Source organism: Atta cephalotes, assembly GCF_000143395.1.
Source record: "Atta cephalotes unplaced genomic scaffold scaffold00033, whole genome shotgun sequence".
NCBI classification, from domain to species: Eukaryota; Metazoa; Arthropoda; class Insecta; order Hymenoptera; family Formicidae; genus Atta; species Atta cephalotes.
The window spans coordinates 2,039,505-2,056,587 of record NW_012130097.1 but is presented as its reverse complement, the minus strand read 5'-3'; positions in this window follow the sequence as shown (position 1 = coordinate 2,056,587).

Sequence of the window (17,083 nt, the reverse complement as noted above, 5' to 3'; positions counted from 1 at the left end):
ATGTCTTTTGTCAAAAATAACACAGCGTAATTTATCGCTTTGACATCAGATCCATTCAACCGAGAAAAATTGAATAGTAACGAGATGTGAATAGAAAAGCTTTTAAAAATTACAAACGGATAATGCGTGCGCGCGTTCTAGGAAAAAATGATTCAGTTTTCAAGTCAGTCAGTATCACGAGGATCATGGAATATAAAAAGGTTGCACGTACACGCAGGAAATCTCGCAGGCGTGAGTAATGCGAGTTCGTCCACTCTCGCGTAGATTAGTCTCAAAGGATTCCGTTGTCGACGAGCTAACTTTCGCGGGCACGCAAACAAGCCTTCGGTGTAACTTTGCCTGCTCCGTACCTCTCTGAGACTACGCGCAAGAACGTTGCTATTCGCGTTAATGACAAACGTTGCGTGTTCTATAAGCGGACAAACATGAACGCGTGCTTATGAATATCGATAATCGATACATATACGTTATTCATATTCTACAACTTAAGTCATAAAAATAAAAAGAAAATAGTATTATGCAACAATGTAATATCTTAAGTCTTAAGATATATACCTCCTGCAAGAATGATAAGGGTTTTTAGATCGAAAACGATGACTTTGTGCTCATAACTAGCAAGTAAGACAGAAGTTATAAAGTGTCACAGGAATTATTATGGTTAATAATTCTGTAATATAGTTCTTATATTTACTAGAAGTAAAGCAAGTAAGACAAATGATTGATGGCAAAAATTGCCATGATTAATTTTCTGTCGACAGTGTAAAATTTTCACTCTTTGTCCGCAGTCTGGGTTTTCGACTTTATAGATTTTTATATTATTTCTATACTGTATAAAAATCTGAAAAAAATTCTTACACATTTATGAAAGTTTAACGAGTTCTCACTGTCATCAGTTGAATTTGAATTGTATTTTATTTATTTGTATACAGATTTAAATTCGTCTACACAGTAATAAAAAATTCGAATGTACCTTTAAAGTTCAACACAATGTCGATGGAGGGTTAATAACTCGATAATATATCTGTAATGTAGTTCTTATTTTTATGAAAAATCAAATTTGTCAAATTCGCATCATGTGTCGCATGTGTTTTAAATGTATTCCAATTTATTCTTTCTCATAAATGTAACATTTGCTAGCTCATATAACATTATACTGAAGTTTAATAGAGTTGCGTGCAATATATGGCGATAAAACGCGACTGCTATAAATAAATGAACACTTCTATCTGCACGCAGTAAGTGTAGCGCGAGCTTCAGAAATAAAAATATCGCGTTAATTGTGAATTTAGAGCTAATTGATTTGTGTACGATGTGTATGATGATAATTTGCAATTTGATTTGATATTAAAAATGTTAGGATTGCAATTCGCAATTTGATTAAACAGCAATATTTAAAAACGTGTTCAGAACTGAAATTGTCATAATTTGTTTCTAAAATTTCACATTTTCTCAATTAACTAACCTATTCTTTTACATGTATGAAAGGCTCGCTTATAATAATTGCATTATTTGTAATTCGATTTCGCAAGCATAAAATAAATAGGCATTCCATATGTTGCTTTCATGAATTTCCGGTACGGAATACGCCGTCATCAATTTCAAATTTTTCAAAACGCGCCGCCAATTCTCTCTGAAACATTCGGTGCACGAATATGTACATACAAAAAGTTCTGAAATTGTTTTCAAATATTAAATCGTTGTTGCAACGATTTCTGCCACGGCAAAACCAGAAAATATTCGCGCAATATATTCCCAGCAATTTTCATCTCGCCGAGAAAGCAACATCTTTCTCGTCCTTTGTGTAACGTAACGTCGTTTTCTGTCCTTTTAAAAATAAAACGAGGAAAGAAATGAAATCATATCTTCCTAGATTGATCGCTTTTGTGCAGCAATTGTGACGAAGAATACCGAACATCGCGAGAGGAAAAATATCATTCTCTACCACCGCGGTGAGCTCGACTTAGATTAATCGGCGAAATAATGATATAATTAATTACGTACAATTAGCACGAAACTTCGCTAATGCGGAGTCCTTTCTGCCCGCTGTTCCGTTAGACATTTGGTGCACCATTTCGGTGAGAAATGATCCCAAGGAATTATTCCGAGTACTGCAATATGTATCAAAAGCATATCTCTCGTTTTCTCTTTTTTGCTCTAACATTTAGTTTTAATTTAAAAAATAACAAATATTTCTAGCAATTTAATAATAATCTTAAATGTTCATATTTGCAATATATGAAAATGAAAATATTTTATTTCTGAATGTATGAGATGCGAATGTAATTATAAACTCGACACAGCATTGAATAGAGAAATAAAATTTGCGCGATTAAATTAGACGCGTGACAGTTTGATACGAAAATTAATATGATAAAATTTGAAATTGAATCGAAATGCATACCGATGCGTACATGCGTTTGTGAATAAATCGACATGATCGAAATTTCGATATTAATATGCGGTTATAAAAGAGACCATTGTATTAACTTTATACGCGCTAAAAGATTTCTCCTCGGCTGAATATAATTAACAGTTTAGTTCATGAAATGTGGTATGTAATATAATAATTACTAACTATCGCGAGGCAAGTATTCATGTGTGGCACATATTGACGTGTGTTACATATGCATAATTAAATAAAATGAACTAAAAATAAAATTCAATATACATTAATAATTTTACTGTGTGCCATGTATATTAATCGTGAAGTAAAAGTGTATCTATGCAACTCCATACAAGATTGACCATGTAAAAATGATTTTCTTAGGAAACATTAGAGAATAACGACAAAATTTCTGTCAAGTTTCATTGAAACATTTTATGTTTTAAGAATAGTAGTTTTATAAATACGGTATTGTTTATTGTAAATATGTGTCTTTTATCGAGAAATCAGCTTGTTTCGCTATATCAATTTGTAGCTAATACTCTAATTATCTAATTTAACAAGTTTACCTCTTTGAATAATTAAAAAAATAAAATATTCATTATAATTATTTATAAACATTACTTAATATCTGTTAACATTACTAAATATCTGTTAACATTACTATAAATATCTATTAACAAAATAATAAATTAATAACTGATTTCTGAGAGTATATCCGGGATAAAATGATCGCTTAGAATGACCACCAAATATTTCGTGTACTGATAGAGAGGACTATTTGATTGAGTCGAAAAGTCCTCTATCATTTTGCAATTTTCGCAATAGTTAACAAGATAATAATTAATTATTAAATATTGCTGAATATTGGTTTTACAATAATTTTTTACTCAAGTACTATTCAACTTCACAGAATAACAACAAGAGACAAAAATTGTTTATTTTCTTCTCATACATTGAAAAAAATAGTCAATTTTAATAAATATTTAGTTGAATACTGCTAATTAAATATTTATTAAATATAAAGATATATTTATTTGCTACAGAAAATGTTAATTTGATTTAACAATCATTTTTTTACTGAATAAATATTTATACTGTAAGTAAATTTTTCTGTAAAATTGATAGTACTTGAATAAAAAATTATTAAATACCATATTCGATAATTTTTAGTAACTAATATTTTATAACTATTACGAAAATTACAAAATGGTAAAGAACTTTCCGATTCAATTTAGTTCGCTCTACCTGCAGAATATTTGATGGTCATTTTGAGATATTTTGTATATTATAATGTAATATATACGGATCTCTTATTACTATCGTATTTTCTTTTAAGGACATATTTTTGAAGTAATTTAAAGATGAAAATTTTAGAATTAAGGTTTATTAGCGATTTAATATTTACTTTGAATAAATAGTATAAAATACACACTAATAACCAAAAAGTTGGCTCAAATTGGTATTTTATTTATTATTTTTTAGATTTATTATTAGCGATTAGTAAGCTTTAATCGCTAATTTAAAAACTGTTATAGTTTCGATATTTTTATATTATTGGGTTGTCCGGAAAGTTCGTGCCGACTAACCTCTAATATAATTTAATAAATGTATACTAAAATTTTAATTTTCTGCGTTTCAATTTTCCTTCAACATCGGCACGAACTTTTCGGACAACCCAATAGAACTTTTGTCTTTAAATTATTCAAAAATACGTGCTTAAGAGAAAATGTTGCAGTAGTAGATATATAAAAAGGACACTATATAAGTATGTATATAAGAAAATAAATTATATTAATTTATTAATTTTAATTAATATCATTGTACTAAACTAAAACTTAAGAATTAATCTATATCTGCTCCATTTATCTTCCCTTTCAAAAATTTGTAACCAGAAGCGCAATTGATACAATTATCATTTTTCTTCGTCGAAGTCATGGTGGCATATCTATAATAATGGTGAACGCAACAGGTAATGGCACAGAAACGTGTCATATTAAATTAACGGAAAAAGATTCTTGCTTCTTTTATCACATGACCGCACTCGATCGATTATCCAAAGATGTGACAGCATTACATATACATCCGACATTTCGTTTTTTTAATATTCTGCTCCATAAGAGATAATTTTCTTGCATTGTAAAAGCATGAACAAAAAAGAACTATAATTATCGAATATAATGATTATAATTGTTTTATGCGATTATCGTTTCTCTAAAAAGAGAGAACAGATTATGAATGTTAAATATTACCGGTTATAGGCACTCTCTCGTGACATCGAATTTTAGTACAATTTTGTCAGGACGAAACGAACCCGTCGTTAAATTTCCTGGTGACATTTAACGTGCACTAACGTCGCCGCGAAGGAACGCACGAATATTTCAAAAACAGCACAACTTTTCGTGGATATTATTCGATAATATATTTTCATAGTGAGTTTAAACAACAGTGAGTTTAATAATAGCAAATATGCAGCAAATTGTCTGACATATATTTAAAAAGTCTAATTCTATAATATTCTTTACAAAATTTTCAAAAGAGAAATGGAGTTAGAATTATTATTATTATTTTTAATTACACAATCGTTCATTGATTAATATTTATTTACATTCATTTAATGCTAATTTAGAAATTTCTAAAATTATACATTATGTTTTTGTTATAATATAAACAGCAGTTCTTTGCTCTACCAATGAAAAGATTAGTATAAAAGCGATAGTCACCTCTTTCCTCTAATATCGCTTACAGTAGAATCTACCAATCGGGGATCGTAGCAATAGCTTTTTATGGAAATGACTCAATATGTTAAATACACGGATAGTAGATACCTGGATCGCAAGGAATTTGTAAAATATCATGCATTCAGGGAATTACTGGAATTACCTTGTCAACTACTGGATTGGAGGACTGCCGTGAGTGCCGGCGGATTCAATTGCGCCTGAAAAAGCAGAGTGGCCTGCTGAGAGCCCATTTGCACAAAATTCAGCGATTGCTACTCCCACAGCTTATGCTACCAAGTAATTTTGGAATATCAGCGACGCTTTAAAATGCCCGTGCCTCGTGATAAGGCACGATAACCTTGCCGAGAAAAATCGAATCATCGATGCAATTTCAAGATTTCAAGACAATTGTACGTCTGTGACAAGACTAATTTTTTTGTATAATATTGCATAAGAACATTTAATTTGCATCATGGAGTTCAGATAAATATATAAATATATAAATAAGCTATATAAATATATAAATCATAAATATATTAAAGTTGTTTTTAATAAGATTATTTATGACGGTAAATGGTGAGAATTATTTTTGATTGCGTGTAATTGTGTCTTAAACATTTATCATGTTAATAAGTTACATATTTAAACTCGTGTAATTACAGATCATGTGAGTATTTATATTACTGTACGTAAACAAATAGGATACATTATGCATTACTACTGCAGTCAGCTAATTTCATGTTAAATGGTTTAAAGATGGTTTCTTTACTTCTGAAAGATTATACGTGTGTAATTAAGGGAGATATGAATTATGAAAGAGGGAAAATGAGAATAAGTGTGATTTTATATTATAATTGACAATAATTACGTCCCTCCTCCCACGTCATAAATATCATATAATTACCATACAAAATCCAATCTAAATTATTTATATAATTTGTACTCGTCACGCTTCGTTATTTCCTTACTTCGGATAAAAGCCAATTTAAACAGAATAGCTTGGAAAACCAACCATTAACAATTGTCGAGATTAATTTTATATTCACGAACATTCTACGGTGCTTACGCCACGAAAAATGACATCTTTTAATTATAACATTGAAAAGAATAGGTATATTATGTGTGGGTTTAATAAAAATATTGTAATATTTCTCTTAAAGTCAAAAAGAATGAAAAAAAGGATTCACTAGCAATCGAATATATTCAACTTCCCTCTTGGGCAATCCACTTTGCCCTCGTGCAGAAAGACTTATCAACCCGCGTGTATTCCCAGAGAGGACGGTAATGAAAATGCTTCCGGAATATTTCACGTGCCCCTTTAATACATCAAGGGATGGAGCGGAGAACGGTAAGTGAAAACGAAGAGAGAGAACGAGACGAAGCTGTTGTACAGTCAATGCTAGACGAAGGCCGTAAAAGAATCCCTTTTCCATCTTTGCGTATGTTACACCTTTTGTTCTGCGCGGTTTTTTTATTTGTAGTCCTTAATTCTAGTGACACGAAACTGGCCTGGGGCATCTCTTTATCTCATTCCACCTTCACCATTATGAAATTACCCGCTCACTGTTATGAACGCATTAAAAAAAAAATTTTGCGTCGCAAAATAAACCGAACGTGACTGTATACACTCAACATTATTATTGTCCATGTCTTCGATCTTATATTTAGATTTTAGTTTAAGGAGGAATTTTTATCGTGCAGTATGCACCGATAACAAAACACAAAAAACTCTTTAGAAATAAAGTTTATAAGAATATATTAAGAAAAATGCTATTTACATTATATATTATAATGTAAGATACAATACTATACTTATTATTTCTTTTACATAAAAATGCAATTGATTTGTTTAGAAGTTGATTATAGATTTTAGAATTTTTTAAAAACAATGAACGAAATCTGTTCTATCTATTTTATGTTTTTTATTTATTAAATAAATAAATTTAATTTTTTATTTATTTTTTATATATCTAACGCCTTTAATAACGTTATTAAGGAATAATTATTTCCGATATATTTTTGAGTTACGACTTATGAGACACGACAAACAATGCACCAACTTCACGCTTATCTCAAGCGTTTTCCTGACCGATAATAAATCTCTGTCTCTCTCACATCGTATTTTAATTATCAGTGATCGAGGTCTGCTTAGCAATTCAAATTGCACACGTGACTACACCCTTGACACTAGCACGGCCACCGACGTGGAGGACCTTGGGCCAATGAAATTGGCGTGCCAGCACGCGACAGCGTGTCCGCGCTGCTAATGACCCGTGACTTACCGTCCATCCTGGCGGCAACGTCGCTCGACGATCGACGATTATCCGCGATGGAACTTTCCCAGATCGCGGCGAATCTTCCGCGTGATCGATTCATGGAGTCGCGACGTTGCAGGGACGCGATGATCATGCATCCGCGTTGTCGTGGACCGGTGGGTCAGAGTCTCGTTCCGTTGACACTCCTCGACGAGCCGAGAGATGCACCGTCACTTTCGACGTGGCCACGAGCGGACGATGTGTCACGCACAGACATCGACATGATGTCACGCGTACATGGCGAAACGCCCCTGATATCGCGTATTTGCCATGTTTAAATCGAGTCGAAGAGAGAGAAAAGAAGATAGGGGAAAAGAGGGGAGGAAAGGAGGAGATGGAAGGGAGAGAGAGAGAGAGAGAGAAGCGAGAAAATAGAGGGGAAAAAGAAAAAAAGAGGGATGCGATCACGAGGAAAAAGCCTTCAGGCTCTTTAGTCTACTAGCGTTTCGATTATCCGCGCCGCACGTTCACGGCGATATACACGAGAAGCCGTCTTAAGCCGTGCCATTCAGTGCCCACGGATCGCCTGAAATATTTTGCGACAGCGGATTGGAAACCCCAACGACGTCGTATCCGATCCACGAGACGGTTGTATGGAGGCTTATTAAATTCTTCGTGGAAATGGCCCTGCTCGGCTGCGATCTCTCTACAATCTTTCTCTACAAACTTCCACTCTTTGCAGAACTTCTCTTATCAGCTGTCTGCGTTACTCCATTTCTCTTTTCACTGCGATTTTTCCTCTTCAACTTTCGCTTTTTGCAATTGATTCACTATCACTGTTTGAACCTCCAGTTGGATTGGCAGCCATTAGCAGGTCACTATTCGCAACGATGCTAACCACGTTAATCTGATACGCCGGCACTTCCGGCTAATTTTGCCACGTCCCTGCCCCGTCAATCGGCGTTGAAATTCTTGGCCAGAAATTCGGCTCCGAAATAGCTAAAGTGAAGTTGCACTGATGAAACGCGTGCACACTTCGCGCGCTCGTCCATTGGTGTTGTCACTGATCAGGGGAAATGAGCAATTATCCTCAATCATCACTCACAGATATTCTCTCTCGTGTGTTACTCGAAGCCCGTCGATTTTTTGCCCTAAACTCTTTCCTCGTTTCACTCTTCTTATGATCTCGTGACCAGCACATCACATGACAAGATCTTCATGAACTATCAGAGTATCTCGGAAACGGAAACTTTTTCGATAGATTCCAATCGATTCACGGCTACAGCTGTCCGATTCGACCGATCATTGCACGAATACTATCGATCCTCCACTACTGCGGAGATACCTGTGGATTCCAGCGAGCGATGATCTATGATCGACGAATGGAACACGTTAGATCGCTCCAGTATCTATCGACGTTTCAGGACGATGGCAAATGACGACGTGGACCAGGATCGATTGACGAGAATTGACATCACTGCCATCATCGTCGTTGTCGTCGTCGTTTATCTCGATCGGCCAGACGGCACTCTCGAGCCACGTCGTGGAGCGTACGGCAAGCGACTGGCTGTCTGCTCGAGTTTCCACACCGCCTCGAATCCCGAATGCTCGCGCGCGCTCGAGAGGGGTTGGAAGTGAGCGAGAGAGGGTGTGAGAAAGTGAGAAAGAGAGAGAGAGCGAGAGAGCGATGGAGGGAAAGAGAGAGAGAATATGCGAGAGGGGAACTCTCCACCCTCTCCCTCGCTGGCAAAACCCTCTCACGCGCACACTGCCAACCCCTAATTCTCAACCCTCCTCTACCAGCCACCTTCTACTCCTCCTTTGTGTCGCGCTGGCCGTTCTCATCCTCTGTTTCTCTTCCTCCTTCCTTCCCCCCTTTCCCCCTTCCCTTTCTCTCTCTCTCTCTCTCTCTCTCTCTCTCTCTCTCTCTCTTTATTTTTCTGTGGCATCTCTCAATTCTTTCTTATCTCGAGGTTTTCGAGTCTCTCCAAATTCGTTGGCACAGGTCCTACTGGCTGATATGACGACACAGGACTTTGATTAGCGGTGCGTCTAGTTTGTCCTGTGCTATCTATTACTACTAGCGCGGAGGGAATCGCGCGTTATGGGACGAGTGTCGGCCCCGATGAGTTCGGGTGTGTTTCCCAACTGACTTTTCTTCCCTTGAGAATCAACTTAGCAAATTTCAAACAATATCGCACAAATGTCTGTCCTGAATATTCGAAAAAGTCTCAAATTAGATTAAATATTAATATTACGTAAGATTTTATTGTAATATTACGTTAATATTATGTTAAGATTTTATTGTACGACTAACATTAAATTTTAAGATTAAGTATCTTAAATATTAATGTTGTGTTTTTAATTTTAAAACTTTAAAAATTAAAATGATTTAAATAGTAACTAAAAGAAAGAAAGAAAAAGAGTCAAAGAGTTAAATAAAAAAAAAATTCAAAGCGATACAACTATATGGAATTGGAATCTGGAGCATATGAAATATTTTATACAGATATTAACTGGAAATTTTTGGTATACCTACTTTATTATAACTTATAAATTAACTAATTAATTTTATTCTAATTATTGGGATTATACTTACAGCTATGAAAAGTATGTATTATTACATTACGCTTATTAAATTTATACATTATTAATCAAAAATCCCCTTATTTTCCATAGTTTACATTTATGGTAAAAGTGTCGTGGAAGCTTTAGTTACGGTAAAAATCAATAATCTATAGTCATATCCCCTTGATTCGCGATCGCTTGACCTATATAATTTTTTAGCCGTATAATTTTCATAATGGATGAAGTATAACATCGATATGCTTGTTTCGAACACATCAAATTAACATTATAATCAGTCTTCGTCAGAATTACATTAATTACAGTTAATAAACTAAAATAACGAAGATAGAATATATCTGTCATATATTTTGGATAGACATAAATTTTTTTAAATTGAAATAAAATATTTTATTATAAGATATGATAAAGTGCATAACTTTTTCATTCCAATAATTATTGGAAGAGAGGAATCATTCTCTCTAATTTATTATGTTATTAAAACGTAAAAATTATGCAAGTACTTTTTATCGTATAACTTGTACAGGAAAATATTTTATTTTAACTTTAAAAACTTTATATCTATCCAAAATAGATGATTGGAATGATTTTCATACATTTTGTCATTAACTTGTGTTTTTTATTTTTTAATGATTGATTCTTACAATTTATTTCCATGTATATTTAATATCTTGGTAACTTTCATGATTATGAATTATAATCTGTTCTTCGTATGTCTTTCTGTCTATTTATTTGACTATTTCCCTCGATTATACTCTATAATATATTCTAAATAGACCGATTTTGTATCGATTAATTTGTATTTAATGATTGCGGCTAATGAAGACTATATACGATTAATTCCGCTTTTGGTCACAGATATAGCTTTATGTCATTATCTATTTGATGCACAACTTTCATTCGATTTTGGTTTTCGATTAAATCTTGTATTATTATTATTATTATTATTATCACAAAATGAGTTGGTGCTTGGATTGTGTGTTAATAAAAAATATTTTCTCTTTAATAAGAAAGAAAGAATCAGCATTCACTTTATGAAATATTAGAATTAATATTGAGTGTTATTATGTGGATATCGATTGTGATATCGCGATTTGCGATTAAGTATCACTTAAGTGATATTAAGTTCGGAATATTTTGGATTTCAAATGATGCAGGTTCATAAACCATCTTATAATGACTAGGATCTTTTGCAAGTAGCATAGAAGAGCTGAATCCGGCGCGCATAAACGAGAAGAGCAAAGAAATTTATAGTTTTCAATTTTCCGTCTGTCCCGATTTTCGCGACGCTTTGCATTTGCTCTTTTATTTAGCTCATAGAATAATGTTTCTCCTCCTAGAAAATGAGATATGTTCATCCTCTTTTATATACATAAGGAGATTTTACATTGTCAGCTATCCATAATCAATAGCCTCGCAATAGTAAAATACAACCTACACAATATAAACAGCTTTAATAGCAAAAGAAATATATTCACAGGGTTGCCACAAACCTGAAAAATCAGGAAAATTAAATTGGAAAACCGGGAAAAGTCAGAGAAAAATGTAAAAAAAGTCTGGAATTTTAAAATTTGCTCACAATTTCCTTAAACTGCTCCTAGATTTATTATAATTTTTTAATATTATATCTGACGTTTATAGTGAAATACGTTAAAAACTCGCACATTTGAAACACTTTTAATAAAATAATTAAAATTTATATTTTATTTATTCATATTTTTATTTTTATTTGATCACCTTTTAGTTACATTTTGTTTTCTAATACTAATTTATTTTTTGTTGAATTTGCATCCAAAATTTTAATATGCTAGTAACCCTTTTTACGTTGTTTTTAATACTATAGGCTAGTTTTTTCTACAATTCTTGACTTTAAATGTGTTAAAATTTACATATTTTATTGGAAAATTTTCCATTTTTATCTGAAAACCTGAAAAAATCAAGGAATTTTAAAATATATTTTCTGTAGCAACCCTGAATAAAACATCGTGTAATATTTATCAAAGAATATAAAAAATGTAACGAGATTATTTTACTGATTTTGCAATATATGTTAATATTTTGACAGTTAGATGATCGGCGTGCGCCCTTGGAACTGTTTTGACGCGTAAGAGCGGGCGCGCAGCGCGGTCGTCATATTAATGCGAAGTTACCACACAGTCATTCTAATTCCAAGGCTCGTATAGACAGGTAGTAGAGTCGTGTGCTGCTCTTTTTTTTTAAATGTAATCGCGATAAATACTAGATATAATATTGGGAGTACAAATTAATTCGATCCGTTTTTGATGCATTTATTTCAAAACAAAATGAATGAACAGATCAATTAAAGTATTGTCCATCGTTGCCTATTACTTTTTCCTATCTCTCAGGCAATTTTCGAATTCCATCTCGAAAAAATAATTCATCTTTGGAGGCGATCCAATTTTAGAACCAATTTTCGATTTCTGCGAAAGAAATGAATCGGTGACTTGCTGCATCCTTCGGAACAACCAGTAATCAGAAGGAGTAATGTCCGGAGAATACGGCGGGTGCGATAAAATATCCCATTTGAGCGTTTCCAAATATGTTTTTACGACTTTAGCGACATAAAGCTGAGCGTTGTCATGAAGAAGAATAACTTTATCATGTCTGCTCGTATTCCGGCCGTTTTTCTCGTAATGCACGGCTCAAACGAATCAATTGTAGCCGATACCGCCCGTAATGGAATCGCAAGGTTTCAGCAGCTCATAGTAAACAAGATCCTTTTGGTCCCACCAGATACAGAGCATGATCTTCGAACCATGAATGTTCGGCCGTGGTGTTGATGTTGAGGTCGATGGCAACGATTGACCGGGCTTAATATTTTTTCTTCTTGGAGTTGTCATAGAATATCCACTTCTCATCTCCAATCACAATCCGATGCAAAAAACCTTTTCTCTGTTGTCTTTGAATCAGCTGTTCGCAAGTGAAAAATCGCCTTTCAACGTTTCTCTCGGTTTCAGTTCATAAGATACTCAATTTCCTTGTTTTTGAATCATTCTCATGGCTCTCAATCGTACATAAACGGCTTGTTGAGTTACCCCCAATGATTCTGCTCTTCTTGCATTTGACTCTGATCTTCTTCGAGTAAGTAATGCCTCTAATTCTTTGTCTTCGAATTTTGTTGGCTGTCCAGAGCGAGGCTTGTCTTCAACGCTGAAATCTCCATGCTTGAAACGTCGAAACCATTTCCTACATGATTTATCAGTTGGAGCAGTGTCATCATAAACTTCGACAAGCATTCGATGGGCTTCAGCCGCACTTTTCTTCCAATTAAAGCAGAAAACCTCCCGCAAATGCTGCTTGTTAACACAAAATTCGACATTTCAAACACAGTAAAAATCAAGGTTTTTGAAACTCAAAGCGATATAAACTGAATATTATTAATGTTTAATCTCTCTGAAACCGCCAAAATCAACTGTCACCTATGAACCATTCACAACAGCTGAGCTATCTTTAGGGAAACGGATCGAACTAATTTGTACTCCCAATACGTAACGTTGTATTTTATGAATATTCACAGTATACGATTAATTGTTTATAAAAAAATCGAGATGACAATCATGTATCACGAAACAGATATTTCAGTATGATTCATTCATTCAGAACATAATCGAGAGTTAACATACTCTTATACTCAAGAGAGAGAAAAATTTTACGTTAAACAAAAATAAATGCCGTCTGTAATTATCATAAAGTAAGAAATCATATTTTCCATTGTGTTTTGATTCTAAATGAATGAAACTTTCGATATATCTATTTCATGACACATAATTGTCTCGATTCTTTTATGAATAATTAATTATGTGAGCTAGTAATCGTATTAGCATCTAGCATTTTTTGCGATTACGTTTCAAAAAGAAATGTAAAGAAGAGCGGCACGACTATCTGTCTGTATGAACGATATCATACGAGTCGTAAAAAAATAACATTAATATGAATACTCTCATGCAAAAAACACAATTCCTTTTACAATGAATATACATAGTTTATGTAATTATTAATTTAACAAATTTTTTGTTTTATACGATCCGTATAAAAAATTAAGCGTAACTTTAGAACAATTTCTCGGTAAAAGAAATATTTCTCTTTTCTATTAATCTCTAGCTCATCCCATTGATTCTGATCATATCTTATAAACACCATAATACGAGATTCAATCCTTTTATCTGCTCTAAATGTATTTCGCAATGATGACAAATTAACGTGTGCTTGATATTTATTTTTTAATCGATAATTACGTAGTAATATATAATAATTAGTTGCATATTATGTTTTTCAGATGATAACTTCTCACGAGTACACCTTGACGTGATGAGAAGACTCAGTATCCGGAGAATATACACGAAAAGAATGATTTTTCTCAAGTATCTAAAAATTTTCGGATTTATCTGAATAATATATCTAAATAAATTTTTTTATATTGAGCAAAATCATTTTCTTCGTGTAAAAATCCAACGATGGGGAAGCTGACGTATCCTCGTCCGCCGAGATAATTGAAAGTGAACGAATCGCAGTCGGTTCGTCGCGTCGCGCGTTTGCTTCGGGAGTGCCGAGTTTAAGTTATCGGACTAATGGACTTTTAACAAAACTATTTGATGGAATTCTATTTCGACAATGAAATCATATCTGCGATGTTTTGACAGGAAAGCGGAACTCTCATTGAGACGTTGCTGATGTGGTCACGGTCACTGCAATGCTCTCACGCCAAGTGCTCCGGGCACGAGGTGATGCCGGCCGCGTAATGTCACGCACTTCGTGGTGCTGTGTTCGCGCGGTTTAGCAACTACTATTGCTGTCGGTTAATTGAGGACGCGCTCTGTCTGTCGACTAACAGTTCGGCCCTTAGCGGTAAGAAACAATCGATCGACTCGGATTCTTCTCTGGGCCTGTATTCGATAACTTGAGTTATGCAATCGTTATGAGCACATAATGATTGCATAACGAGTTATAGAATTCCGCTCTAGTGAGTTGCCCAAAAAAGAGTTGTATAATTCTGGTCAGGGCGCTTATTTCTCTGTCATTATCTACCAGCCTAAATTACGTTTAATCTGACTTGGTCAGAGCCTAACTCTAGTAGTTTTTTTTAAAAACTAGCTTCGTGACGAGGGGTTGGATCCCATTTCCTGGATTGTCTAGATTGTTAGACATTCGGCAATGGTACCAACTTTACTCTTATTAGAGGTACTTGTCACGTCTACCAGTCTCTTGGAATCGCTCGAGGTATAGCACCACTTGTGTCCCACTAGAACTAGCAGTTAGGGCGTATGACTGAGTCAATTTTAAACGTGATTTTGCGTAAAACAGAGGTGACGGATTCGATACGATCGTTTTCGTCTTCTTTCGTATGGGGCTTAACCCTTGATCGGCATTCATCGTGTGTTTCGCAAGTACTCGTCGACGTGTGGTGTTGATTCCATCGATTGAAATAGAAGTCCTATCATAAGTTTTGTAAACGAGGAGTACCGCAGTATCGCGCGAAAGACTTTTATAAATGATTAGTCCGCGCGCGTTTATAGTATATTATTCGCGAGTGTCCTGTGCGAGAGGATGTCAACCCGATTCTGAGAGGAGGAGGAGGTCTGGGAGAGGCATCGGACATCGGCGGAGCAACCTTGCGGTAAATATTTTTGCTTATGTAAAATCAATCTTTCTTCTATTTATTCTTGAATCGTTTTATTTTATTGTACTTTAATGATTTAAAAATGAAAATTAGAAAAGGATTATTTTAAAATTATTTTAAAATTTTATATATACGAATTTTTAAGATTTATTTTAAAAAATGTATAATTATTTTATAAATCTACCTTAATGATGAATTAAAAATGTCAATTATAAAAATTATATATTTTGAAAATTATATATATTATATATTATTTTCAAGAGAACTTTACGTTTAGTAAATAATTTTTTAAAATATTGATTGATTTTTTCTGCTCTGTTTTAATTTAGATTTTATATTTTTCTTGTTACAGAATCATCATAGCGACGTAACAGTTGCAGATCTAACTCCGCTATTCTACATCAATTCGGTGAGTAATGCATTAATTTTTTTATTTAGGTAACAGACGCAAAAAAGTGGGCTATTAATCTTTAAATAATCTTTAAACAAGTTGCCACAGATCTGGAAAATTGGGAAAACCAGGACAAGTCCAGGAAAATTGAAATTAGTCATTGAAAACCGGGAAAAGTCAGGGAAAATATAAAGAGAAATTTTAAACTTTGCTCACAATTCCTCTTAAATTGCTCTTATTTCAAATAATTTTTACAATTTTTAAATATTATATTTGATATTTATAGTCAAATACGTTCAAAACTTGTGCACTTTAAAAAATTTTAAAAAAAATTTAAAAAAAATTAAAATTTATATTTTATTCAGTAATTTTATTTAATCGCTATTTTTAATAATACAAGTTTTTTTTACAATCGTTGATTTTAAATGTTAAAATTTTTTACATCTTTTATTATGTTAAAATTTTTATATATTTTATATTGGTCATGGAAATTTCCAATTTTTATGTGGAAAACCTGGAAAAATCAGAAAATTTTAAAATTTATTTTCTGTGGCAACCTGATCCATCAATCTAAAATAATTTTACTCTATTTGTAATTGTAATCTAAAGTTGAGATTTGTTGGCAAATTATTAACTTATTTTCGTTTATTGAACAAGTAATTTTACTTTTATTATTTTCTATTTTGTACTATTAAGAAATAGAAAATAATAAATAGAAAATAAGAATATAAAATAATACAAGAATTTATTTAACTGAAAGAATTGTATATTATTTCAAGTAAAATAGTTTGAATAAATTTTATTTCAAGTAAATATTAATGTAAATAGTAAATACTACTTGTCTTTTTTATATTTACTACGTAAAATAATTATTTTAAATGGAATTTTTTATAGATTTTTTAAATACTTTTTCTGTGAATTTATTTCAATTTTTTAGCATTGCTTATTATTAGTTATTATTATTACATATAAACTTTTTATCTCAATAACCTCATCGGTTATCTATTAGCGAATATTTGTTTCGCACAGTTAACTGCGACAAAGTATTTAAAATTACAAGGATTGATAATTTAATATTGCAAAAAATGATATTATATTAACTATAAATAA